Source organism: Heteronotia binoei, chromosome 20 (assembly GCF_032191835.1).
Source record: "Heteronotia binoei isolate CCM8104 ecotype False Entrance Well chromosome 20, APGP_CSIRO_Hbin_v1, whole genome shotgun sequence".
NCBI classification, from domain to species: Eukaryota; Metazoa; Chordata; class Lepidosauria; order Squamata; family Gekkonidae; genus Heteronotia; species Heteronotia binoei.
In genome coordinates, this window is record NC_083242.1 from 36,366,688 (window position 1) to 36,394,211 (window position 27,524).

The window sequence follows — 27,524 nt, forward strand, 5'->3', positions numbered from 1 at the left end:
CATGTTGGATCAGGCCAGTGGCCCATCCAGTCCAACACTCTGTGTCACATAAGAGAAGCCCTGTTGGATCAGGCCAGTGGCCCATCCAGTCCAACACTCTGTGTCACATAAGAACATAAGAGAAGCCATGTTGGATCAGGCCAAAGGCCAATCCAGTCCAACACTCTGTGTCACAGAAGGACATAAGAGAAGCCCTGTTGGATCAGGCTAGTAGCCCATCCAATTCAACACTCTGTGTCACATAAGAACATAAGAGAAGCCATGTTGGATCAGGCCAGTGGCCCATCCAGTCCAACACTCTGTGTCACATAAGAACATAAGAGAAGCCATGTTGGATCAGGCCAGTGGCCCATCCAGTCCGACACTCTGTGTCACATAAGAACATAAGAGAAGCCATGTTGGATCAGGCCAATGGCCCATCCAGTCCAACACTCTGTATCACAGAAGAACATAAGAGAAGCCCTGTTGGATCAAGCCAGTGGCCCATCCAGTCCAACACTCTGTGTCACAAAAGAACATAAGAGAAGCCATGTTGGATCAGGCCAATGGCCCATCCAGTCCAACACTCTGTGTCACAGAAGAACACAAGAGAAGCCATGTTGGATCAGGCCAATGGCCCATCCAGTCCAACACTCTGTGTCACAGAAGAACATAAGAGAAGCCCTGTTGGATCAGGCCAGTGGCCCATCCAGTCCAACACTCTGTGTCACATAAGAACATAAGAGAAGCCATGTTGGATCAGGCCAATGGCCCATCCAGTCCAACACTCTGTGTCACAGAAGAACACAAGAGAAGCCATGTTGGATCAGGCCAATGGCCCATCCAGTCCAACACTCTGTGTCACAGAAGAACATAAGAGAAGCCCTGTTGGATCAGGCCAGTGGCCCATCCAGTCCAACACTCTGTGTCACAGAAGAACATAAGAGAAGCCATGTTGGATCAGGCCAATGGCCCATCCAGTCCAACACTCTGTGTCACATAAGAACATAAGAGAAGCCATGTTGGATCAGGCCAATGGCCCATCCAGTCCAACACTCTGTGTCACAGAAGAACACAAGAGAAGCCATGTTGGATCAGGCCAATGGCCCATCCAGTCCAACACTCTGTGTCACAGAAGAACATAAGAGAAGCCCTGTTGGATCAGGCCAGTGGCCCATCCAGTCCAACACTCTGTGTCACAGAAGAACATAAGAGAAGCCATGTTGGATCAGGCCAATCGCCCGTCAAGTCCAACACTCTGTGTCACACAGTGGCCAAAAAACGCAGGTGCCATCAGGAGATCCATCAGTGGGTCCAGGACACTAGATGCCCTCCCACTGTGCCCCTCTCCCAAGCACCAAGAATACAGAGCTTCACTGCCCCAGATAAAAGAACATAAGGAAAGATATGTTGGATTAGATCAATGGCCCATCCATTCCAACACTCTCTGTCACACTGTGGCCAAAAAACCCAAGTGCCATCAGGATCTCAATCAGTTGGGCCAGGCACCAGAAGCCCTCCCACTCTGCCTCCCAAGCACCAAGAATGCAGAGCATCCCTGCCCGAGACAGAGAGTTCCCAGGCTCCACCAAATCTCTAAGAACATCCCAATCCAGAGTTGTCAACCCTTATACATTTCCATTCACACAAACACTGTTGAGGTTCCGGCCGTCCCCCCCTTCCAGAGCCTCGACTGCATCAGCAAATAGGTTATCGTCCCCAATTAATTGCTGTTGTTTTATTACACGGTCCGATTTGATAGCTGTCTGAAGCTAATCTTTTTTAAATGTGTGGTTTGCTAAAAGGGTGGCAGATGCTGTTCAGATGCCCGGTGTTAAGCCCTGAAAATTCCAGAGATGTTGAAAGCATCTTCATTGCGCATAATGATGTTTCTTCCACAGAACGAAGCGAACGGACATTCATCATCCGGTGACAACCAATCTGGGATCCGTTTGAAAGACGCCTCATTTTTCTTAACGCTTTGTCAGACCTTCAGTCTCGCACACTGGAAAATAATTGACGGCTGTGTATGTAGGATGATTTCGTAACCGAAATAAACCCTGAACGGAGCTCTGGAGTTCATCGGAGGCCCCGAGGAAGTCAAGATGAAGTCCCACCCACATCGCTCTGCCAACCTCCAAGTGGTGGAGGAAAAAAGGCAGCAGCCTCTGCACACTACAAATTACAAAATAAATGCTTTTTATGTTCACTTGTCAAAAATAGTTCACAGAAGTGATACTCATAATACAAAATAGTGCACGCCGAGGAACACAAAACATAAGCAGCAAAATGGAACTGAGAAACCAACCAAAACGCACAGGTAAGTCTTACCTGTTTGAGACAGTTTAGTGAACGTTGTTCTTTCAGTTTGTTAATTACATGATTTTGCCATAACGTTGTATTATTTGGCCTGCTTAACCACTGCCTACTAGCTATATGTAGCTCAGCTTGCTGTACTGATGGATCTCCTGATGGCACCTGGGATTTTTGTGTGTCAATGTGTGACACAGAGTGTTGGACTGGATGGGCCACTGGCCTGATCCAACAGGGCTTCTCTTATGTTCTTAAGTGACACAGAGTGTTGGACTGGAGGGGCCACTGGCCTGATCCAACATGGCTTCTCTTATGTTCTTAAGTGACACAGAGTGTTGGACTGGAGGGGCCACTGGCCTGATCCAACATGGCTTCTCTTATGTTCTTAAGTGACACAGAGTGTTGGACTGGAGGGGCCACTGGCCTGATCCAACAGGGCTTCTCTTATGTTCTTAAGTGACACAGAGTGTTGGACTGGAGGGGCCACTGGCCTGATCCAACAAGGCTTCTCTTATGTTCTTAAGTGACACAGAGTGTTGGACTGGATGGGCCACTGGCCTGATCCAACATGGCTTCTCTTATGTTCTTATGTGACACAGAGTGTTGGACTGGATGGGCCACTGGCCTGATCCAACATGGCTTCTCTTACGTTCTTATGTGACACAGAGTGTTGGACTGGATGGGCCATTGGCCTGATCCAACATGGCTTCTCTTATGTTCTTGTACCCCATCTCATTGTCTGACGAAGTGTGCATGCACACAAAAGCTTACATTCTAAATAAAACTTTGTTGGTCTTTAAAATGTTACTAGACTCCAACTTTATTCAGACTTGGTCCACTCATGAGCTGAGGGCAATTTATGACTTATTGGATTGTTCGGAATATACGGCGATTAGTTCTGGTCACCATTGTTTTATTGTAGATTGGTGGTTTTGAATTGCGAGAGTTTTAAACAAACAAATGTATATTTTAAGAAAAAGAAGATATTAGATTTATATTCCACCCTCCACTAAGTGTCTCAGAGTGGCTCACAGTCTCCTATATCTTCTCCCACCACAACAGACACCCTGTGAGGTGGGTGGGGCTGAGAGGGCTCTCAGTGCAGCTGCCCTTTCAAAGACAACCTCTGCTATAGCTGACCCAAGGCCATTCCAGCAGCTGCAGGTGGAGTGGGGAATCAAACCCGGTTCTCCCAGATAAGAGAGCTAATGGCTGACCCAAGGCCATTCCAGCAGGTGCAAGTGGAGGAGTGCGGAATCAAACCCGGTTCTCCCAGATAAGAGAGCTCTGGCTGACCCAAGGCCATTCCAGCAAGTGCAAGTGGAGGAGTGGGGAATCAAACCCGGTTCTCCCAGATAAGAGAGCTCTGGCTGACCCAAGGCCATTCCAGCAAGTGCAAGTGGAGGAGTGGGGAATCAAACCCGGTTCTCCCAGATAAGAGTCCGTGCACTTAACCACTACACCAAACTGGCTCTCTCAATGCCTTGGGAGGGTGGAATCGAGGGAGGGAACTCAGTGGGTGTGGGATGCTACAATACCCCCCCCCCTCCGTTCACATCAGCATTGGTTTCAAATAGTTCCATTTATTAAGGCTTTAGGAAGGCGGAGAGATCACATTCTAGGTCTGATTCAAGACTGGAAAGGGTCTTGACTCCAAGGTACAGCTATACTTTGTCAGAAGCTAAAGCGGCCCCCTCCTCCCCCCACCCACCGGCAGACAATTCTCATTGGAACATTGCTTTGAGAACGTGATGTGTAAACACTGATTTCCAAGGTATCATTCTTGTTTGCAGCATTGTTGCAAGGAAGCACCATTGAACCTAGACCAGGTGTGCAGATCAGCACACGGGAACGGGGAGGGAAAGATGGGAGAGAAAAGATCGGAGAGAAATCATAGCATTCAAAGTAACAACAGTCAAAAGAATTGGGGAGGGACCGTGGCTCAGTGGCAGAGCACCTGCTTGGGAAGCAGAAGGTCCCAGGTTCAATCCCCGGCATCTGCAACTAAAAAGGGTCCAGGCAAGTAGGTGTGAAAAAACTCAGACTGGCAGCAGCTCTCCAGGGTCTCAAGCTGAGTTTTTTCACACCTACTTGCCTGGACCCTTTTTAGTTGGAGATGCCGGGGATTGAACCTGGGAGGGACCTTCTGCTTCCCAAGCAGATGCTCTGCCACTGCGCTACCATCCCTCCCCTTAGACATATGAACATATATGAACATATGAGGCTGCCTTCTACTGAATCAGACCCTTGGTTCATCAAAGTCAGTATTGTCTACTCAGACTGGCAGCGGCTCTCCAGGGTCTCAAGATGAGTAGACAATACTGACTTTGATGGACCAAGGGTCTGATTCAGTAGAAGGCAGCCTCATATGTTCATATATGTTCAGATGTCTAAGGGGAGGGATGGTGGCGCAGTGGTAGAGCATCTGCTTGGTAAGCAGAAGGTCTCAGGTTCAATCCTCGGCATCTCCAACTAAAAAGGGTCCAGACAAGCAGGTGTGAAAAACCTCAGCTTGAGACCCTGGAGAGCTGCTGCCAGTCTGAGTAGACAAGACTGACTTTAGGGAGGGACTGTGGCTCAGTGGTAGAGCATCTGCTTGGGAAGCAGAAGGTCCCAGGTTCAATCCCCGGCATCTCCAACTAAAAAGGGTCCAGGCAAAGAGGCGTGAAAAACCTCAGCTTGAGACCCTGGAGAGCTGCTGCCAGTCTGAGTAGACAATACTGACTTTGATGGACCCAAGGGGTCTGATTCAGTAGAAGGCAGCTTCAGATGTTCAATTAACCCCACAGTGGCAAGGATACTTGACAGTCCACCCCTATGAAGCTACCATTTCCTCCAAGGGAGCTGATCTCTGTATTCTAGAGACAAAGTCTATGAGAACAAGTCACACCTGGACGTTTGGTCGGCCTATCTCTGCAGTGGTTCCCCGGTATCCAGCCCATCCTCTTCTTCTGAATTAAAATCAGAGAGATACATCACTTGCCCTCCAATAAGGGGGACTGTAAGATGCAAAGGCATCGTAACGACTTCCCTGCACCTTCTCCCGTTTTTGCATGCAGCGCTGCTTTGAGAATCCCACTCCATAGGAAAGAGGCACACCCAGAACGCAGACTGACCAGAGCTGCCACAGGGAGCCACCGCTGAGGACATGAGAGTTGTGCCTTTTGCACAGAGAGCGACTCAGGATTTGATCCTGTCTAATGGAAAGAGGGGCTTGAATGACTCGCCCCAAGGATATCTCTTCCCCAACCTCAACAGATTACACCAAACTGGCTCTCTCTACCACTGAGCCATGGCTGGGAGTGGCAACTCATTAGAGAAGTCTAAATCAAGCTATCTTGAACAGTACCTGGCATGAAAGACAAGGTGCTCCTTCTTTAAATTCTACTTGAGGGGTGGGGCAGTTTCTGCGGCAGCCATCAGGGAGAAAAGGATTCAGTTGAGGGCTTTCCTGGAACCTCATTAGAGCGACGTCTTGGTCTACCTGGGAGCTGTCCCTGGTCCTGCAGGGTTTCAATCAGCGCCCTGCAGGCTCTGAGTCCGGCTGGAACAAGTCAACATTAGGCCAGCCAGCATCTTCCTGGAGATTCTGACACCTTTATCAAATCCCAGCTCTCTGTTTCAAGAATTGCTGAAATAGCTCCCATTAAAGATTTTAAACACTCCACTGAAAAGTCTATAGGTTCCCGTTCCCTCAGCAGGGTCAAGCTAAAACTGCATAATCTCTCATGGGGTTTAAATTCCACCAATGGAACAGGAAAGGGGGTTGAATTATTCAGTAGGGACGCAAATGGATTGTACTTTTCCTGAAAACCCTCCAGAGGACAGACCCATAATTAATCAGCTGAGGAGAGAAATTCAACCGCAGGAGGGCTTTGGATTTCACTCAGATTTCTTTGCTCCCTCCACCCAAACTTTTTTTTTATATATATTATACTTTCTGAAACCATGAAGTTTGGCAAGGGATTATCCCTCTCTCATGGGCGCATTCATCAGTGCTAAAAGAGGCTGGTGAGGCCTGGTTTGATTCCCCACTCCTCCACTTGCAGCTGCTGGAATGGCCTCGGGTCAGCCATAGCTCTCTTATCTGGGAGAACCGGGTTTGATTCCCCCCTCCTCCACTTGCAGCTGCTGGAATGGCCTTGGGTCAGCCATAGCTCTCTTATCTGGGAGAACCGGGTTTGATTCCCCCCTCCTCCACTTGCAGCTGCTGGAATGGCCTTGGGTCAGCCATAGCTTTCTTATCTGGGAGAACCGGGTTTGATTCCCCACTCCTCCACTTGCAGCTGCTGGAATGGCCTCGGGTCAGCCAGAGCTCTCTTATCGGGGAGAACTGGGTTTGATTCCCCCCTCCTCCACTTGCAGCTGCTGGAATGGCCTTGGGTCAGCCAGAGCTCTCTTATCTGGGAGAACCGGATTTGATTCCCCACTCCTCCACTTGCAGCAGCTGGGATGGCCTTGGGTCAGCCATAGCTCTCTTATCTGGGAGAACTGGGTTTGATTCCCCACTCCTCCACTTGCAGCTGCTGGAATGGCCTCGGGTCAGCCATAGCTCTCTTATCTGGGAGAACCGGGTTTGATTCCCCCCTCCTCCACTTGCACCTGCTGGAATGGCCTTGGGTCAGCCATAGCTCTCTTATCTGGGAGGACCGGGTTTGATTCCCCCCCTCCTCCACTTGCACCTGCTGGAATGGCTTTGGGTCAGCCATAGCTCTGGCAGAGGTTATCCTTGAAAGGGCAGCTTCTGAGAGAGCTCTCTCAGCCCCATCTACCTCACAGAGTGTCTGTTGTGGGAGAAGAAGATAAAGGAGATTGTGAGCTGCTCTGAGACTCTTGTCAGAGTTGTAGAAGAAGTTCCCACTGGTCAGACCAGTCACAGGCAGCAGTCCCAAGGAAGACACTCGAAACAGACAGCAGGTTTAACAAACTGTATTGGGTTCAGGCAGGTATCAGAGTCAATAGGCAGTCCAATAGTCATACACTTACACACAAGTAGATCCAGGCAGAGGTACAAATACAGAGTCCAAGAGAGTAGTCAATACACAGTCCAACGTCATCAGTTCAATATCCATCCAAGCAGTATGCCCCGCTGCTATCCTTCTTTCCTATCCCACATTGAACTGGTAGCTGGCTACTGCATTTCTAGTGGTCTTAGCCAATCACACTACCAATCGGTTAAGTGGCTCACCCCTGATGACAATGTACCACCTGTAATCAAGGATGACTCAATCTCTGGCAGTTCCAAATCTCCTTAAAGGAATAGGACACTGACAACTCTGAGATCTGAAGTGGAAGGCAAGATATAAATCCTATTTCTTCTCCTCCTCCTCCTCCTCCTTCTTGAAACTGTAACATCTGTATACCTGCCCTAACTTGGATATCCCAGGTTGGCCTGATCTTGTCAGATCACAGAAGCTAAGCAGGGCTGTCCCTGGTTAATACTTGGATGGGAGACCACCAAGGAAGACCAGGGTTGCTACGCAGAGGCAGGCAAGGGTGAAGAACCTCTGAACAGCTCTTGCCCCGACCTGGATGGCCCACCCTAGCCTGATCACATCATGTCTTGGAAGTTAAGTGGGGGTCAACCCTAGTTAGAACTTGTGTGCGAGACCACCAAGGAAGCCCAGGGTTACTATGCAGAGGCAAGAAATGGCAAGCCACCTCTGAATGTCTCTTGTCATGAACTGGATGGCCCAGGCTAGCCTGATCTCATCACATCTCATCACCAGTGGCTAAGCAGGCCACCGTAGTTAGTGTTTGGATTGGAGGAAGAGAAGAAGAAGACTGCAGATTTATACCCCGCCCTTCTCTCTGAATCAGAGACTCAGAGTGGCTTACAATCTCCTCTATCTTCTCCCCCACAACAGACACCCTGTGAGGTGGGTGGGGCTGAGAGAGCTCTTACAGCAGCTGCCCTTTCAAGGACAACTCCTCCTCCTCCTATTCTTCTTCTTCCTCTTCATTTTACATGTAAGTGTTATTGCAGGGAGCAGACAACACCTATGAGAGCTATGACCCAAGGGCATTCTAGCAGCTGCAAGTGGAGGAGTAGGGAATCAAACCCGGTTCTCCCAGATAAGAGAGCTGTGGCTGACCCAAGGCCATTCCAGCAGGTGCAAGTGGAGGAGTGGGGAATCAAACCCGGTTCTCCCAGATAAGAGAGCTGTGGCTGACCCAAGGCCATTCCAGCAGCTGCAAGTGGAGGAGTGGGGAATCAAACCCGGTTCTCCCAGATAGGAGAGCTCTGGCTGACCCAAGACCATTCCAGCAGCTGCAAGTGGAAGAGTGGGGAATCAAACCCGGTTCTCCCAGATAAGAGAGCTCTGGCTGACCCAAGGCCATTCCAGCAGCTGCAAGTGGAGGAGTGGGGAATCCAACCCGGTTCTCCCAGATAAGAGAGCTCTGGCTGACCCAAGGCCATCCCAGCAGCTGCAAGTGGAGGAGGGGGGGAATCAAACCCGGTTCTCCCAGATAAAAGAGCTCTGGCTGACCCAAGGCCATTCCAGCAGCTGCAAGTGGAGGAGTGGGGAATCCAACCCGGTTCTCCCAGATAAGAGAGCTCTGGCTGACCCAAGGCCATTCCAGCAGCTGCAAGTGGAGGAGTGGGGAATCAAACCCGGTGCTCCCAGATAAGAGACGGCACACTTAACCACTACACTAAGCTGGCTCTCTACACCACTGGCTCCAGAAAGTTCAGGTTGTCATTTAGAGGCAGCCACGTCTGTTAGTCCCTTGCCTTGAAAAACCAAAAGGGTCATCATGAGTCAGCTGTGATTTAATAACAAAAAAGAAAATGTTTACCTGATTGTGACATAATTTGCATGAACTGCAAACAATTCAGTCTACTTGCACCAGCCCAACCAATTCATAATGGAAGACCTGGATATTGAGAAAGTCTGTGTGGTGTCATGATTCGAGTGTCGGATTAGAATCTGTGAATCACCAGGTCATCCATGGCTAGTCATTCTGTCTTTCTCCCCAACCCCACTGCCTTTATGAGTGAACAGCCTTCAGTGTAAAGAAGGCTTCTTGGACATACCAGTTGTATGGGTAATTCTTACGTTCCCCAGCCTTATAGTCTGCTCCCTGCAATAACACTTACATGTAAAATGAAAAAGAAGAGGAAGAAGAAGAGAAGAAGAAAAAGAGGATATTGGATTTATATCCTGCCCTCCACTCTGAATCTCAGAGTCACAGAGCAGCTCACAATCTCTTTTATCTTCCTCCCCCACAACAGACACCCTGTGAGGTGGGTGGGGCTGAGAGAGCTCTCCCAGAAACTGCCCTTTCAAGGACAGCTCTGCGAGAGCTACGGCTAACTCAAAGCCATTCCAGCAGCTGCAAGTGTTGGAGTGGGGAATCAAACCGGGTTCTCCCAGATAAGAGTCCATGCACTTAACCACTATACCAAACTGGCTCTCAAACTGGCTGAGAGCCCTCTCAGCCCCACCCACCTCACAGGATGCCTGTTGTGGGGGGAGAAGATATAGGAGATTGTAAGCTGCTCTGAGTCTCCGATGCAAAGAGAAGGGTGGGGTATAAATCTGCAGTCGTCGTCTTCTTCTTCTCTACCAGGGAACTGGCGACCCCTACTCAGTTGCAAACTGGCCTGAGCCATTGGGCTCAAAAGTGAGCCAACCCCAGATGAGGCACAGCTCTCTACCCCTCTGCTTCCATCCGCCGCAAACAGAAGAAGATGATGATATTGGATTTATATCCTGCCCTCCACTCCGAGTCTCAGAGCGGCTCACAATCTCCTTTCCCTTCCTCCCCCACAACAGACACCATGTGAGGTGGGTGGGGCTGAGAGGGCTCTCAGAGCAGCTGCCCTTTCAAGGGACAACTCCTGTGATAGCTTTGGCTGACCCAAGGCCATTCCGGCAGCTGCAAGTGGAGGAGGAGGAGTGGGGAATCAAACCCGGTTCTCCCAGATAAGATTCCGCGCCCTTAACCACTACCCAAACTGGCTCCAAAGAAGGTCTCAAGCTCAATCCCCAGAATATCCAGTTAAAAAACCCAGGCAGTAGGTGACGGGAAAGGCCCTTCTCTGCTGAGACCCCGGAGAGCTGTTGCCAGTCTGAGTAGACCATGTTGACCTGGATGAGCCAAAGGTCTGATTCGGTATAAGAGAGAGACATGTGATTGTGCATTCGTAGGGACTGGCATTTTGATTGATGGGTTTTAATTCCGTCTCAACCGTGGCATTTCAGAAACTGGAGCTCTTCCCTCACTGCTGCCTGTGTTTCCACTTTACGTTGCGAGAGATCTGCCGAGAGGATTTAATAAAGAAAAATGTCGGCTCACCTGTTCCAAAGACGGGGCGGGTGTTCCGCTTTCTCTGCTCCTCCCCGCTTACAAACCCCGTCCCTGAGACTCTGCCGCCCCAGAAGGTCTTCACCTGCTCCAATTAAAAGTTGATCTCCCTGATTAAAAATTGCCACCGGCAAATTAATCAATGGAAACGGTGGTTAATTATCTGGTACTTAGTGGAATACCTGGATAGTAAATGCTGTTCTGTTCCAAGAGGCTGCACTTATTCGATAGCCGCAGGGATTTTCCCACCTGAACTGTCACCTCTGGGGTTCAAGCCCTTCCTTTGAGATCTGGGAAACAATGGTTCCAATCCCAATGTACTCAGAGACGAGGATTCCAACTCTGGCTTGAGAAATATCTGGAGATTTGGGGGTCAAGCCTGAGGAGGCTGCTCCATGCCCAGAAGATCTCTCCCCCAAAAACCTTAGCACTGATGCAACCCTTCCTGCCCTCTCTCTTGTGATCTCAACCAAGTCCCCAGAATCAGCATTGCTGTCAGGTGGCCATCTAGCCTCTGTTTAAACACCTCCAAGGAAGGAGAATGAAGCACCTCCCAAGGAGGAAGCCTCTTCCACTGAGGAACTGCTCTAATCATCAGGAAGCTCTTCCGATTGTTGAGCCAGAAACTCTTTTAATTCATATGAACATATGAAGCTGCCTTATACTGAATCAGACCCTTGGTCCATCAAAGTCAGTATTGTCTTCTCAGACTGGCAGCGGCTCTCCAGGGTCTCAAGCTGAGGTTTTTCACACCTATTTGCCTGGACCCTTTTTTTAGTGGAGATGGCGGAGATTGAACCTGGGACCTTCTGCTTCCCAAGCAGATGCTCTACCACTGAGCCACCATCCCTCCCCAAATCAGTATTGTCTACTCAGACTGGCAGTGGCTCTCCAGGGTCTCCAGCTGAGGTTTTTCACACTTATTTGCCTGGATCCTTTTTTGGAGATGCCAGGGATCGAACCTGGGACCTTCTGCTTCCCAAGCAGATGCTCTACCACTGAGCCACTGTCCCTCCCCGAAGACATATGAGGCTGCCTTATACTGAATCAGACCCTTGGTCCATCAAAGTCAGTATTGTCTTCTCAGACTGGCAGCGGCTCTCCAGGGTCTCAAGCTGAGTTTTTCACACCTATTGCCTGGACCCTTTTTTGGAGATGCTGGGGATTGAACCTGGAACCTTCTGCTTCTCAAGCAGATGCTCTACCACTGAGCCACCATCCCTCCCCCATTTCAAGCTAGGCAGGACACCCTGGGTTTCCTCCCAAATAACGGAGTTTCCTCCAAAACACCTAGTTTCCTCCCCCTCTTTCTCCCTCCCTTCCCCCCCCCCATGTCAATTTCAATGTCTGGAAGGGCGCTGGAAAACAACCCTATTTGCTTTATTACCGCCCCCCCCCCACTTTCTGTCAGGCAGTCTTTTCCTTCCTTCCTTCCTTCCTTCCTTCCTTCCTTCCTTCCTTCCTTCCTTCCTTCCTTCCTTCCTTCCTTCCTTCCTTCCTTCCTTCCTTCCTTCCTTCCTCCCTTCCCTCTCTCTCTCTCCCTCCCTCTTTCTCTCTGTCATTCTTCTCCCCACCCCATCTTCTTCCCCTGTGACCCTTGTGCTTTTTCTTGATTTTTATTTTTAAAATTGCATTGCAAAAATCCCCCTATTCTCCCACCTTTCCTAAACAAAATAGTGCAAGAGTTTTCAGCATGTTTGTACATCATTTCTTGTCTCCTGGCTCTACCCCCAAAGTCTCCTGGCTCCACCCCCAAATTTTAGTTGGCCATGAAGGAGAAGTGTCAAAATAATCGGGCCACGGCGGGGGGTGGGGGTGGGGGTGGGAAATCCTGCTCTAGATGACAGCCCTTCAAGTACTTGAAGATAGTGATCATATCACCTCTCCGTCATGTCATCTCCTCTCCAGGTTAAACATCCCCAGCTCCTTCAACTTTTTCTCATAGGACTTGGTCTCCAGACCCCTCACCATCGCCCTCCTCTGGACCCGTTCCAGCTTGTCTCTATCCTTCTTAAAATGTGGTGCCCCAAACTGAACACAAGACTCCAGGTGAGGTCTCACCAGAGCAGAGTAAAGCGATACCATCACTTCACATGATCTGGACACTAGACTTCTGTTGATGCAGCCCAAAATCTTCTGTTGATGCAGCCCAAAATCGCATTTGCCTTTTTAGCTATCAAATTACACTGCTGACTCATATTCAATGGACGGTCTATTAAGACCCCTAGATCAGGGGTGTCAAACTCATTTGTTATGAGGGCCGGATCTGATATAAGTGAGGTCTTGTTGGGCCGGGCCATGTTGGACCAGGCCATGTGTATACCTATTTAAGATTAGGGAGCAGAGATATAAACACAATTAAACACAATTAATTTTTTTTTAAAAAACACCCTTAAAACATGCTTAAAACATAAGCATTTGTTGCTCTTAAAGGTGCTTTCTTTGTATCTCTCCCATAGGATCCAGGGACCGGAATAAAGGAAGCTCTGGCTCTTTCCTTCCTTCCCCAGGAGGGGGAGGAGCCTGAGCCAATGGAAGGAGGAGAGACTTGGCTCAGTAGCTCTGCTGTGCGATTGAGAGAGCATGGGAAAAAACAAGCTCTGCCCTCCCACCCTTCCTCCCCAAGGGAGGAGGTTCAGCCAATAGAGAAATAAAGGTTTTGCTCTGTAGCTCCGATGCAATTGAGCAAGCCTTGCAAAGCAAGCTGTGAATGTAGAAGGAAGCAAGAGACATGGAGAAGAAAGCAGATGACATCAGTTGCTCGAGGGCCTGATAAGAGCCCTCCGAGGGCCTGATTTCGTCCCTTGGGCCACATGTTTGACACCCCTGCCCTAGATCCTTTTCACATGTACTTCTGCCGAGAAAAGATTTGAATCTAGTAGTGCCTCAGAGTCTAACAAGTTTTTTGGGGGTGGGTGGGGGGCGATGGGGAGTGTAAGCTTTCAAAAGTCTGAGTCCCCTTCATCATATTCCAGTCGGATCTCATGTGGGTGGCTGGGCTTGGCTCTCTGGAGAGACAGAACTCACCTGGGTGACCCCAATTAAGTACTCTGCAAGCGTCTGAACTCTTCCCTCAAACTAGTCACTCTCGGCAAAGTGTTTATATCTGTGATTATCTAATTACACAAGGAGGTCTTGCAATGCAAATGTTAATGAGGAATATCAAATCAATTTGACACTCTGTTAGCATTAAATAAGGATCTCTCTCTCGCTCGCTCTCTAGCTTGCAAACACACACGGCAGTCAGATTCAGCCTTGGATGTCCCTCGAAGGAGACTTTACTCTCCCCAGCTTTCACCCCCCAGTCTAGAAAGCATTGTCAAGTCACAGCTAACTTACGGCAACCCGAGCAAGGCTTTTGAGGCCAGTAAGAAGCAGAGGTGGTTGCTCATTTGCCTTCCGATTTGGTGAGCCAGTTTGGTGTAGTGGTCAAGTGTGTGGACTCTTATCTGGCAGAACCGGATTTGATTCCCCATTCCTCCACTTGCAGCTGCTGGGATGGCCTGGGGTCAGCCATAGCCCTGGCAGAGGTTGTCCTTGGAAGGGCAGCTGCTGTGAGAGCCCTCTCAGCCCCACCCACCTCACAGAGTGTCTTTTATGGGGGGGAGAAGATATAGAGATTGTAAGCTGCTCTGAGTCTCTGATTCAGAGAGAAGGGCGGGTATAGATCTGCAATTCTTCTTCTTCTTCCCCACTCCTCCACTTGCAGCTGCTGGCATGGCCTTGGGTCAGCCATAGCTCTCGCAGGAGTTGTCTTTGAAAGGGCAGCTGCTGTGAGAGCCCTCTCAGCCCAACCCACCTCACAGAGTGTCTGTTGTGGGGAAGGAGATAAGATTGTAAGCTGCTTTGAGTCTCTGATTCAGAGAGAAGGGCGGGGTATAAATCTGCAATTCTTCTTCTTCTTCCTCTGCACAGCCATACATACACACAATCCTACGGTGAAGTCTTTGTCTAAAGCAAGGACAGTGGCTCAGTGGTAGAGCATCTGCTTGGTAAGCAGAAGGTCCCAGGTTCAATCCCCAGCTTCTCCAACTAAAAAGGGTCCAGGCAAGTTGGCATGGAAAACCTCCGCTTGAGACCCTGGAGAGCCGCTGCCAGTCTGAGTAGACAAGACTGACTTTACGGAGGTATGATGGCTCGGTGGTAGAGCATCTGCTTGGTAAGCAGAAGGTCCCAAGTTCAATCCCCGGCATCTCCAACTAAAAAGGGTCCAGGCAAGTTGGCATGGAAAACCTCCACTTGAGACCTTGGAGAGCTGCTGCCAGTCTGAGTAGACAAGACTGACTTTACGGAGGTATGATGGCTCAGTGGTAGAGCATCTGCTTGGTAAGCAGAAGGTCCCAGGTTCAATCCCCAGCATCTCCAACTAAAAGGGTCCAGGCAAGTAGGCGTGAAAACCTCAGCTTGAGACCCTGAAGAGCCGCTGCCGGTCTGAGTAGACAAGACTGACTTTGATGGACCCAGGGGGGGGTCTGATTCAGCATAAGGCAGCTTCAGATGTTATGAGGGCTGAATCTGACATAAATGAGACCTTATTGAGTAGGGTCATGTTGGGCTGGGCCATGTGTCTATTTTAAGGTAGGTAGCAGTAGAGATACAACCTTTTAAAAGGACACAGATAAACACAAAGAATACTCCCTCTAAGCTGTGGAGTTCTGTGAGAGCAAAATTGTACTCTGAGAGCTACTGGCATTAAAGGTGAGCTTCTGCACAAATGAGTTTGCCGCGGGGCCATTTTTCTCCTGAGCTAAGACAAAAATGTGTGAGTCGGAGGCTGAAAAAAACCGTGAGCTAGCTCACGCTAACTCTGTTTAGAGGGGACACCGGTGGAGACCCCACTTCCAACGTTGACTTTCCTCAACCGGCTTCCGATTCCAGAAGGACTTGTTTCCAAGATGGCGGCAGGTGGTGAAGCTATGCTAGGGATGGAGCCAAGGAAGAATCGAGTACTGGGTGCAAACCTCAGTGAGAGCAGGTCAAGGGACAGAGGCAATTTCCTGGGGTGCTGTGCTTGGGTGGTGTGGTGGGTGGGTGGGTGGAGGAACACTTGTCAATCTGCTCAACGACTACTCAGCAGATGAAGACGAAATGGGCAAGACAAAGTGTTTGCTTTCATTTGGAAAGCTGCCAAGAGTAATTGGCGATGTTCATGCTTGGTTACCAGTGTTGGCAAATGGTTCAGTTTCCTGACATAAATACATTTCAGATATTCTTAAAATAAAATAAAAAAGAGAGAGAAAGCTTTGAGGCAGAGGAAATACACTCATTTCTGTTTCCCGACGCATTGATGGAGGCGCACTGATCCTGGTGTGGAAATGTATCCCCACCACCACCACTTACGCAACGGGGAGAAATTATGCATGAAAGTCATGCATTGACAACACAAATAGAGCTCCCAGTTCAGTTTTTAAAAAGGTGTTTCAAAAGCTGATCAAATGTAATGCGGGTTTTGAAAACTCTCCATATCTGGGGCACCATTTGAACTAGAATTGGCTCCCAATATCTTCTTAAAATCCAATATCAGGAACAATCCCAAGTTGGACAAGAAGAAGAAGACATTGGATTTATATTTCGCCCTCCACTCCAAAGAGTCTCAGAGCGGCTCACAATCTTCTTTCCCTTCCTCCCCCACAACAGACACCCTGTGAGGTAGATGAAGATATTGGATTTATATCCTGCCCTCCACTCCGAAGAGTCTCAGAGCGGCTCACAATCTCCTTTACCTTCCTCCCCCACAACAGACACCCTGTGAGGTGGGTGGGGCTGGAGAGGGCTCTCACAGCAGCTGCGCTTTCAAGGACAACCTCTGCCAGAGCTATGGCTGACCCAAGGCCATGCTAGCAGGTGCAAGTGGAGGAGTGGGTAATCAAGCCCGGTTCTCCCAGATAAGAGTCCGCACACTTAACCACTACACCAAACTGGCTCAAGGGATCAATCTGGTAAAATCCATAGTCTATTGTCTTTTAAAAACCAAAATACTTGGTCAATCTCATGGAAGATGGCTGTTCTCATTAGACCACTAGAAGACTGTTGGTAGGATAACCTTTGGCTGAGTCAGGTCACTGGTCTAACCAGGTCAGTCTTGTCTACTCTGACTGATAGCAGCTCTCCATGATCTCAAAATGAGGGCTTTCCCACCACCTGTGACATGATCTTTTGAATTGGAGATGCCAGGGATTGAACCTGGGACTTTTTGCATGCCAAGCAGAGCTCTGCCACTGATCTATAGCCCCTTGTTAAGCAAGGTTAAAGCAGCCACAGGGCTTGTCTATCAAGTCAGTCTTGTCTACTTTGACACAGAGCTACTCTCCAGGGTCTTGGATGGAAGTCTTCCACGTCTCTCACTTTAAAAAGGTAAAGGTAGTCCCCTATGCAAGCACCAGTCGTTTCCGACTCTTGACGTGATGTCGCATCATGACGCTTTCAGAGTAGACTGTGGGTGGTTTGCCATTGCCTTCCCCAGTCATCTACACTTTCCCTCCAGCAAGCTGGGTACTCCTTTTACCAAGCTTGGAAGGATGGAAGGCTAAGTCAACCTTGAGCCAGCTACCTGAACCCAGCTTCCGCCGGGATTGAACTCAGGCTATGAGCAGAGAACTCGGACTGCAGCACTGCAGCTTTACCACTCTGCACCACGGTACTGCCGCCCGATCCTTTTAAATGGAGATGCTAGGGATTCAGGACCTTCCGCACACCGAGCTGATGTTCCGCCACTGAGCCGTGGCTCAAACATTCTCTCTCTTAGCACATTTCCCTGAAAGACCATCCCAGGAGTGAAATAAACCAACCCTAGGAAGCTGGCACGAAGGAAGCTATGACCAAAGGATTTCTTCCTTCCACTAAGTGTGTGGGTGGATGAAAAGAAGGGAGTCAAGACAGTCACCACTGCACTAATTACGCCACAACACGCAAGGTCTGTATGGGCCTCCCTTTCCCCTTTTGCCGAAGGCATGATCTGTTTAACATCTCCCGGTTTCTCTGGCATTGCTTCTCACTCAGCACCTGATTAACTCCAAAAGAGAGTCAGCTCCGAGGTCCTCCTTTTCGCTTCTGCTTTACGATCTCCCCCTCTCTCTCCCTCTCTGCCTTCAGAAAGGCTTCTGGTTGCTTCATTAGTTCCCAGTAACAACGACAAGCTTTCACTAGCTGATAGGGAGGTGGAGAGGCCTCACCCTCTCGCTTTCTCCTCCCTGGAATTGTGCCTGTACATGAAATGTAACATTTTCTTGCAAGGGAACTCAGTGACACATTCCTTCTCAGGCAAATCGGAGCTTCCCAATCCAGACTGTATATAGCACAACAGCGAATCAAAAAAAATTGGAGGACAGAAACTCCTTTAGGGCTCACCACAGCTGGTGAGTTTCAATTTGACCGATTTGATTTCTAGCCTGCCCTTCCCACAAAGAAGAAGAAGAAGAATTTCAGATTTATACCCTGCCCTTCTCCATGAATCAGAGACTCAGAGTGGCTTACAATCTCCTATATCTTCTCCCCGCACAACAGGCACCCTGTGAGGTAGGTGGGGCTGAGAGCTCTCCCAGAAGCTCCCCTTTCAAGGACAGCCTCTGCCAGAGCTATGGCTAACTCAAGGTCATTCCAGCAGGTGCAAGTGGAGGAGTGGGGAATCAAACCCGGTCCCCCCAGATAAGAGTCCACACACTTAACCATTACACCAAATGGGCTCAGGGTGGGTTAATGTAACTATAAAGCAATCAAATATAGAAAATGATGATGAAGAAGATATTGGATTTCTATCCTGCCCTCCACTCCGAAGAGTCTCAGAGCGGGTCACAATCTCCTTTTCCTTCCTCCCCCACAACAGACACCCTGTAAGGTGGGTGGGGCTGAGAGAGCTCTCACAGCAGCTGCCTTTTCAAGGACAACCTCTGCCAGAGCTCTGGCTGACCCAAGGCCATGCTAGCAGGTGCAAGTGGAGGAGTGGGGAATCAAACCCGGTTCTCCCAGATAAGAGTCCGCACACTTAACCACTACACCAAACTGGCTCTCTGGCATTTTTTTTCCTTTTAAAAGAAGTTAACTTATGATTGGAAGCATTTACAAAGCAATTAAAACCATTAAAAACATAGTACATAGTACAGGTGGAACAGAAGTCTAGTCAGGGCTTTTTTTTGTATTTATTTTTTTATTTTAGTATATTTTTATTCCACCCATTCCCCATAGGGCTCAGGGCAGAGCACAATATATAACAAAACAATAAAATGCAATAAAAAGCATTTTATGAACAGACAACTCAACAGCACTCAGAAAATTTTCCATATAATCACAGTATTGCCCAGCCGGGCCGTCTCACATCGTGACAAGATGTTATCCCATAAAGATGGCAGATATTATTCCATTTTATAGCACAGAAGAAAACGCCAACAGGGAAGTCCAACAAGATCAAGAAATAGACGCAGGAACTCCTTTGTGGCAGGTACTCCTTTGCAAATTAGGCCACGCCCCTGTCGTAGCCAATCCTCCAAGCGCTTATAGTAGGCTTTGTAAGAAAAGCCTTGTAAGCTCTTGGAGGATTGGCTACATCAGGGGCGTGGCCTAATATGCAAAGGAGTCCCTGCTACAAAAAAAAGCCCTGGATATATCTGTGCATTATAGTAACCAGTCGATCAGTCTTGCCAGTGTTCAAAACCTACAGACGATGAAGGCATACAACTTTGCACCATCCTAAGCCTAGAAAAAGAAAAAGAAATGGACAAATAAAAAGGAGAAGAAAAACCAAGAAGATCAGAAGAAAGTTGATGAGTAAAGAATTATAAAGTTGTTGGTAAGCCGTGTTGATTGGTAAGATGTCATTGGTTGTAGTGTATTCTAAAGTTTGGTGTAGTGGTTTAGAGCCGGTTTGGTGTAGTGGTTAAGTGTGCAGAGTCTTATCTGAGAGAACCGGGTTTGATTCCCCACTCCTCCACTTGCAGCTGCTGGAATGGCCTTGGGTCAGCCATTAGCTCTCTTATCTGAGAGAACCGGGTTTGATTCCCCATTCCTCCACTTGCAGCTGCTGGAATGGCCTTGGGTCAGCCATAGCTCTCTTATCTGGGAGAACCGGGTTTGATTCCCCACTCCTCCACTTGCAGCTGCTGGAATGGCCTTGGGTCAGCCATTAGCTCTCTTATCTGGGAGAACCGGGTTTGATTCCCCATTCCTCCACTTGCAGCTGATGGAATGGCCTTGGGTCAGCTATAGCAGAGGTTGTCTTTGAAAGGGCAGCTGCAGTGAGAGCCCTCTCAGCCCCACCCACCTCACAGGGTGTCTGTTGTGGGGGGAGAAGATATAGGAGAGCCAGAGCCAGAGCTGGTTACTAGGTCAGCCAGAGCTCTCTTATCTGGGAGAACCGGGTTTGATTCCCCACTCCTCCACTTGCAGCTGCTGGGATGGCCTTGGGCCAGGGGCCATCCTTCCTGAGCGAGCTGAGCTAAGACAAAGATGTGTGAGCCAGAGGGTAAAAAAACCTGTGAGCTGGCTCACATGAACTCAGCTTAGAGGGAGGACCGCGAGCAGCTGCCAGTCTGAGTAGACAAGACCCACCTTGACGGACCAAAGATTCAGTCGAAGGCATCTTCATGCGGTTCCTCCCTTCCTTCCGAAGGGCGGCCTCTTTAAAATGGGCATACGGGTCTTCCTTCACTCTTTCGCTTCGCACTCGTTAAATAAGCAAATCTCCCAGGACTCCCGAGAGTCTAAATGCTTGCAATATTAATTCCCTGCTCAAAAGCGTTCTCCTGCTCAGCCTCCTCCTTCTCCTCTCTCTCTGCCTTACCAAGTAGGATGCTCCATCATTTTAACTTTATTTTGAAATTATCAGCAGCAATTCTAATGCTGCCGCGGACTACAAATGGAGGCCCGTTGCCCGTGGCAATGTCAGATAGGATTCCATCACGCTGAAGGCCCTTCTGTTAATAAGAGCTGACAGTTCCTTCCATTACAGATATACCCCCACTCTCTCTCTCTCTCTCTCTGGTCTACAGGCATATGGTACAATGGAAGGAGACAATCCACGGCATTGTGGGTGCAGTTCGTGTTGGCTGCTGCGGGTGCTGACGATTGGCATGGCAGGGACATGGAGGAGACCAGAGGTGATTTCTGCACCCTGGATGGAAACTGCTTTTAATAGTCATTCTCGCTGTCCTGGGGGAGATGTTCTTCTAGGAGGGAAGCCAGAAGAATATCCTGCATTCTCCAACAAACTACCGTTTTTCAGCTGTCCTGTGGGGAAATCACAACAGATAAAGGAGTATAAAAAAAAAAAAAATCTGCAATCATAAGAACATCACCAGCACGTCTTGTGGTTCGTTTTTGGATTCCTTCACTCCACTCAGCCTGGAAGAAGTCAGTGGGACCCTTCTCACTGTGCGCCCTACCAGTAAATAAATACATGCATAAAGAAGATCCTCACAAGACCAGACCGTCTAGTTCAGCATCTTGTCACACACAGAGCCAACCAGATCCTCTGGAGAGGAAGGAGGAGGTGGTGGAGGAGATTAGAGTTATATGCCACACTTCACTATCCGAAGGCATCTCAGAGTGGCTTACAGTTTCCTCTCCCTTCCCCTCCCCACAACAGACACCCTGTGAGGTAGGTGGGGCTGAAAGACCTCTTTTGAGAACTGCTCTTGAGCGGAACAGCTCTGAGAGAACTGTCACCCAAGGTCACTCCAGCAGCTGCATGTGAAGGAGTGGGGAATCAAACCTGGTTCTCCCAGATAAGAATCCGCACACTTACACTACACTGTGCCCTGAACCACTACACCAAACTGGCTCGACAAAGAGGCCGAGGCCTTCCCCTGAGAAGAACCTAAGAAGAGCCCTGAGGAATCAGACTAGTGAGGGTCCATCTATTCCAGCCTCCTGTCTCTCACAGTGGCCACCCAGTTCCTCTGGAGGGCCAGTAATAGTGCATAGAGACCAAGGCCTGCCTTCTCCTGATGTTTCCTCCTAGCTCTGGGATTCAGAGGTTGACTGCCTCTCAATGTGGAGGTTCCCCTCTGTCACCATGGATAGTGGCCATTGGTAGACTTATCCTCCACTAATCAGTCCCCTTTGGAAACTTATTCCTGTGGCCGCCACTGCACTGTCTGGCTGTGAATCCCACATTTTAATCACTCCTTGTGTAAAGTAGTATTTCCTTAGGATTACAGAGATCCATGCCTTCAGAAAACTTGATTGCATTCTTCAGACTGCATCTGCTGTTTGCTACGGTAGAAGGGTTCAAAACCTTTCTCAAGATATTATAGAATCATAGAGTCGGATGGGACCTGTAGTCCAACCCCTTGCACAATGCAGGAAGCTCATTGTATGTGCAGTTGTGGAAGCAAGAAAAAATACCAGAAAAAAATGGGATTAGATAGTTAAAGCTATGACATGGAGTGAAATGGACAAATTAACAAGAACTTTAAGAGACTATGATTTGGAGGTCTTTAAGATGGAGTGGAGAAAATTTAGAAGATATGCAGAAAAAGAGTGGAAAGTGAAAGGACATTGGATAATTTTTGATAATGATTATTATCATTATCCCCGCCTGGGTTCTCCGTCCTTCACCAGGCCCGGACTAGCGGGCGGGGGGGAGGGGTGGCCTTTTTCATGCGGGAGGATTGCTCCTTCAGGATACTTCTGCCACCAGAGATCAAGGGCATGGAGTGTGTGGGCCTGGAGTGGGACGTTGGGGAAAGTTTGGCAATCTGGCTGGTGTACCGTCCGCCTAACGCACCAGCCAGTGCCCTGCCGTCCTTGATGGAGGCTGTAACAGGCTGGGCATTGGAGCACCCTCGACTTATAGTCTTGGGTGACTTCAACGTCCATGCCGAGGACGCAGCTTCCACTCGGGCGACGGACCTAGTGCTTTCCATGGCAGCACTGGGACTTTCCCAATATGTAACAGCACCCACGCACCAGGCTGGGCACACACGAGACCTGATCTTTGCGGCGGGAGTAACGGTGGGTCAGATATCTGCTGAGGCAGTGCCATGGTCTGACCACCAGGTCCTGAAGGCCCGTGTGGACATGCCACCCCTGCCCCGTTTAGGCGGTGAGCAGATTTTGGCTCGCCTGCGTAGTCAGATGGACCCACTGCGGCTTCAGATGGCTATGCAGGACCCTTGGCCCACCGGCAACTCGTTGGATGAACTAGTGGAGACCTGGAACAACCGGCTCTCCGAGGCCATCGACGAAATCGCTCCCAGACATCCTCTTCATCCTCGATCATGATCCGCTCCGTGGTATACCCCGGAGCTGCGATCGATGAAACGACAATTAAGACGACTAGAGAGACAATGGCGCCATGCTCGTGACGAAGCTACGAGAACATCATATAGGTCATTTATGAGGGCCTATGAGATGGCTATTCGGACTGCAAAGAAGGAACACTTTGCATCCAGAATCGCATCTACGACCTCGCGCCCAGCACAATTGTTTAGTATAATTCGGTCATTGACAAAATTGCCGCAGGGCAAACAAAATAATAGAGAATTGGAAATAGGCTGTGAGGCTTTTGCGAGCTATTTCACAGATAAGGTCTCGTCACTCCGACACGACCTACCCGCCATAATTAATACAGTAGATGAACTTGGGGCACCGAGCACGTCTTCTGGTTCAATTCTGGACTCCTTCAGTCCACTCAGTCTGGAGGAAGTCGACAGGATCCTTGCAGCTGTACGCCCTACGACCTGTAGGTTAGATCCGTGCCCGTCTTGGCTTATAAAAGCTAGCCAAACATGGCTACGTGAACCACTACAGGACATTATCAACAGGTCCCTGATTGAAGGGATCTTTCCCACACCTCTTAAAGAGGCAGTGGTCCGTCCCCTCTTAAAAAAACCATCAGCAGACCCGGCCACATTGGCAAACTATCGGCCGGTGTCAAACCTTCCCTTTCTGGGTAAGGTCATAGAGCGAGCGGTGGCGACTCAGCTGCAGGGATTTCTGGAGGACACTTCCGCACTGGATCCATTCCAGTCCGGCTTCCGGCCAGGTCACGGGACGGAGACAGTTCTGGTCACTCTCATGGATGATCTTATGCGACATCTGGATCAGGGCGGCTCTGCAGTGCTGTTGTTATTAGACCTGTCAGCCGCTTTTGATACGGTTGACCATCAGCTACTGACTAGTCGCCTTATCGAAGTGGGGATTCAGGGATCTGCCTTGCAGTGGCTGATTTCCTTTCTCCAAGATCGGGGACAAAGGGTGGTGATAGGGGAGGAAGCATCCCAGAGGCACTCTCTTAGTTGTGGGGTGCCGCAGGGAGCGGTCCTATCCCCGATGCTATTTAATATCTATATGCGCCCCCTTGCCCAGATTGTCAGGAGGTATGGACTGGGTTGCCATCAATATGCGGATGACACCCAGCTCTACCTATTGATGGGTGGCCAGTCTGATTGTACCCTGGAAAATCTAGACCTGGCATTACAAGCCGTGGCCTCTTGGCTCAGACTGAGTCAGCTGAAGTTGAATCCAACGAAGACGAAGGTTCTCTACCTGGGTCGGGGCGGTCCGGGGAGAGAGATCCAGCTGCCGGCCCTTGATGGGGTGCCACTGATACCGGTCCCCAAGGTCAAGAGCTTAGGCGTGCTCCTTGAGTCCTCCCTTACAATGGAGGCTCAGGTGGCAGCCACTGTTAGAGCTGCCTTTTTCCATCTTTGGCAAGCGCGGCAGCTGGCCCCTTACCTGGAGCGCAACGACTTAGCGACGGTAATCCATGCTACGGTCACCTCAAGAATAGATCACTGTAATGCTCTCTACATGGGGCTACCCCTGATGCTAACCCGGAGACTACAACTAGTGCAGAACGCTGCGGCACGGCTGTTAATGGGGCTACCACGACGGGAGCACATTCAGCCAGTGCTGAGAGAGCTGCACTGGGTGCCTGTTGTGTTCCGAGTTCACTTCAAGGTGTTGGTATTAACCTTTAAAGCCCTATATGGTCAGGGACCTGCCTATCTACGGGACCGTCTTTCCCCATATATTCCCCAGAGAGCACTGCGATCAGGGACAAAAAATCTGCTGTCTGCCCCTGGCCCAAAAGAAGCCAAGCTATGCATAACAAGATCTAGGGCTTTCTCGGTGGCAGCACCAGAACTCTGGAACACCCTCCCAGAAGCTATAAGGGCCCTGTGGGATTTGTCGGCGTTTCGCAGGGCCTGTAAGACCGAACTGTTTAAACAGGCTTTTGTGGTTGATTGAAAATGGGCTGCCACCGGACATCCCACAGAATGCTGGCGAGCATAGGCAGAAGTCAATACCGCCTAGATTGGACTGAGACAGCGCTAATAGTTTTAAATTGATAAGTAAATTATGGTTTTATATGTTTTATTGAATTGATTGTTTTTATGATGTTGTGAGCCGCCCTGAGTCCGCTTGCGGAGAGGGCGGGATATAAATGTAAAGTAATAAATGAATAAAATAATAAATAAATATATTATCAAAAATTATCCAATGTCCTTTCACTTTAGAAGATATGATTTAGAAGATATGCAGAAAAAGAGTGGAAAGTGAAAGGACATTGGATAATTTTTGATAATGATTATTATCAAAAATTATCCAATGTCCTTTCACTTTCCACTCTTTTTCTGCATATCTTCTAAATTTTCTCCACTCCATCTTAAAGACCTCTAAATCATAGTCTCTTAAAGTTCTTGTTAATTTGTCCATTTCACTCCATGTCATAGCTTTAACTATCATCTTAGAAGAAAGAAGAATATTAATTTTTGGTTTTAGTAGTTAAGCGAATCTTTAAATGTGAGTAGTTTTTGATAATGATTAAGATTAAGTTTTAGAAGAAGATAGAGTATAAATATTGGCTCTTGATTAGAATAGAGTACCTTTGAATATTATTATTGTGAATTATTATCATCAGCGGGAGCCAAGTAACGGAGGGAGGGTAATTAGAAAGTAATATAGGGGATGGTGGTGAAAAATGATTAAGGATGTAAAAATAGAAATTGTTACCTTATGGTACCAATGTTTATAATTAAGACTGGGGGGGAGGGAAAAGGGTAATGTATGGGGAAGGCATTAAGTGATTATTAATATTTTATTAGTATTAGATATAAATGCCATATGTTATCAATAAAAATTGTTTTAACCCCACAATGCAGGAAGCTCACAAACACTTCTCCCATTGGACTGTAAGAATATAACGGCCCTGCTGGGCACTAGAAGCCTTCCCACTGCCCCCCTCCCCCCCCGAGAGCTGGTTTGGTGTAGTGGTTAAGTGTGCGGACTCTTATCTGGGAGAACCGGGTTTGATTCCCCACTCCTCCACTTGCAGCTGCCAGAATGGCCTTGGATCAGCCAGAGCTCTCCTATCTGGGAGAACCGGGTTTGATTCCCCACTCCTCCATTTACACCTGCTGGAATGGCCTTGAGTCAGCCATAGCTCTGGCAGAGGTTGTCCTTGAAAGGGCAGCTGCTGTGAGAGCCCTCTCCAGCCCCACCCACCTCACAGGGTGACTGTTGTGGGGGAGGAAGGTAAAGGAGATTGTGAGCCGCTCTGAGACTCTTCAGAGTGGAGGGCGGGATATAAATCCAATATCTTCTTCTTCTTCTTCTTCCAAGCACCAAGAATATGGAGCATCACTTTCCCAAACAGAGTCTTGAAGGTGCTGCTGGACTGGCTCTTTTGGACTGCCACAGACCCACTAACGCGGCTTCCCATCTTGAGTTATCCCAACAGGAGTCCGTGTACTCCGGTTCTGTCTGTCTGGTTGGAAGAGCCGCAGCTCAAGGCAAGCATTCTAACTCAGTTGAGCTGCCTAGAATCCATTGATTTCTGCCAGTACCGTTTCTGCTATGCCCCCCCCCTCCCAAGAGAGCCCTTTGCCTGAGAAGACCCCCCCAGTGGGGTCTTGCCAATGTTTGAACACTGTTTGAAGTCCTTTTCATGGGGTTGTGCCTGTGCCTGGGATCTGTAATTAGCGAGAAAGACATTGAGATATCCCATTGGGAGCAAAAGACATTTGATCCATTCAAGCCACCATCCAGGGAGAAAGTCGCTCGTGCCGAGGTCCTACTGAAATTGAGGGCTGCAGGCAGGTAAGGCAACTCCCTTGTTTGTCGCTTCAAAAATGATCCCCCTCTGCCCTTCCTACACGTGGCTTGCTTGGCATGCAGAAGGTCCCAGGTTCGATCCCTGACATCTCCAGTTAAAAGGACCAGATAGAAGGGGATGGGAAAGAAGTCCATGGCATTAAACTCTGCTGAGGTCTCTCCCCTCTTCACTCTCTTCAGGTGCCTACTCTACATCTCCATGAATTTCCTAACGTAGTAACCCTAAGATCTGGGACATCTAAATTTGAACCATGGCTCCACCATGAGGTCTGTGTGTGTGTGTGTGTGTGTGTCTGTGTGTGTCTCTCTCTCTCTGTCTATCTCTCTGTTTCTGCCTCCCTCTCTCTCTCTCTCTCTCTCTCGTTCTGTCTCTCTCTCTCTCTCTGTATTTCTATCTCTATCTCTCTGTCTATCTTTCTCTCTCTCTCTCTCTCTGTATCTATCTCTTTCTGTCTATGTCTCTCTCTTAGCCTAATCTACCTCACAAGGTGGATGTTGCAAAAATAAGGTGGTGGAGGAGGAACCAGTCATCTTAGGAAGTGTAAATCAGTAAAATGATAATGAAAATATGCACAGGGAGGAAGGATGGGAGGAGGGGATCCCAAAATCGAGGGTTTTCATGGCTCTTTTCCCTGCCTACGAACCATGCATTGTTCCTGTGTTAGAAAGCGTCCATGACTAACGTGTGCCACTGATCAAAACGCAACTTAACCATGACCTCAGTTTCTTCAGATCGGGACCTTTACAAGAATAAATAAGCTTGAATTCGGCAAACCATTATTTCTCCTTTGTATGCACAAGTAACACGCTTTCAGCTGGTTTTCCCCCCCTCCACCCTCCCACTCCGGTGGTTATAAAAATTGGTG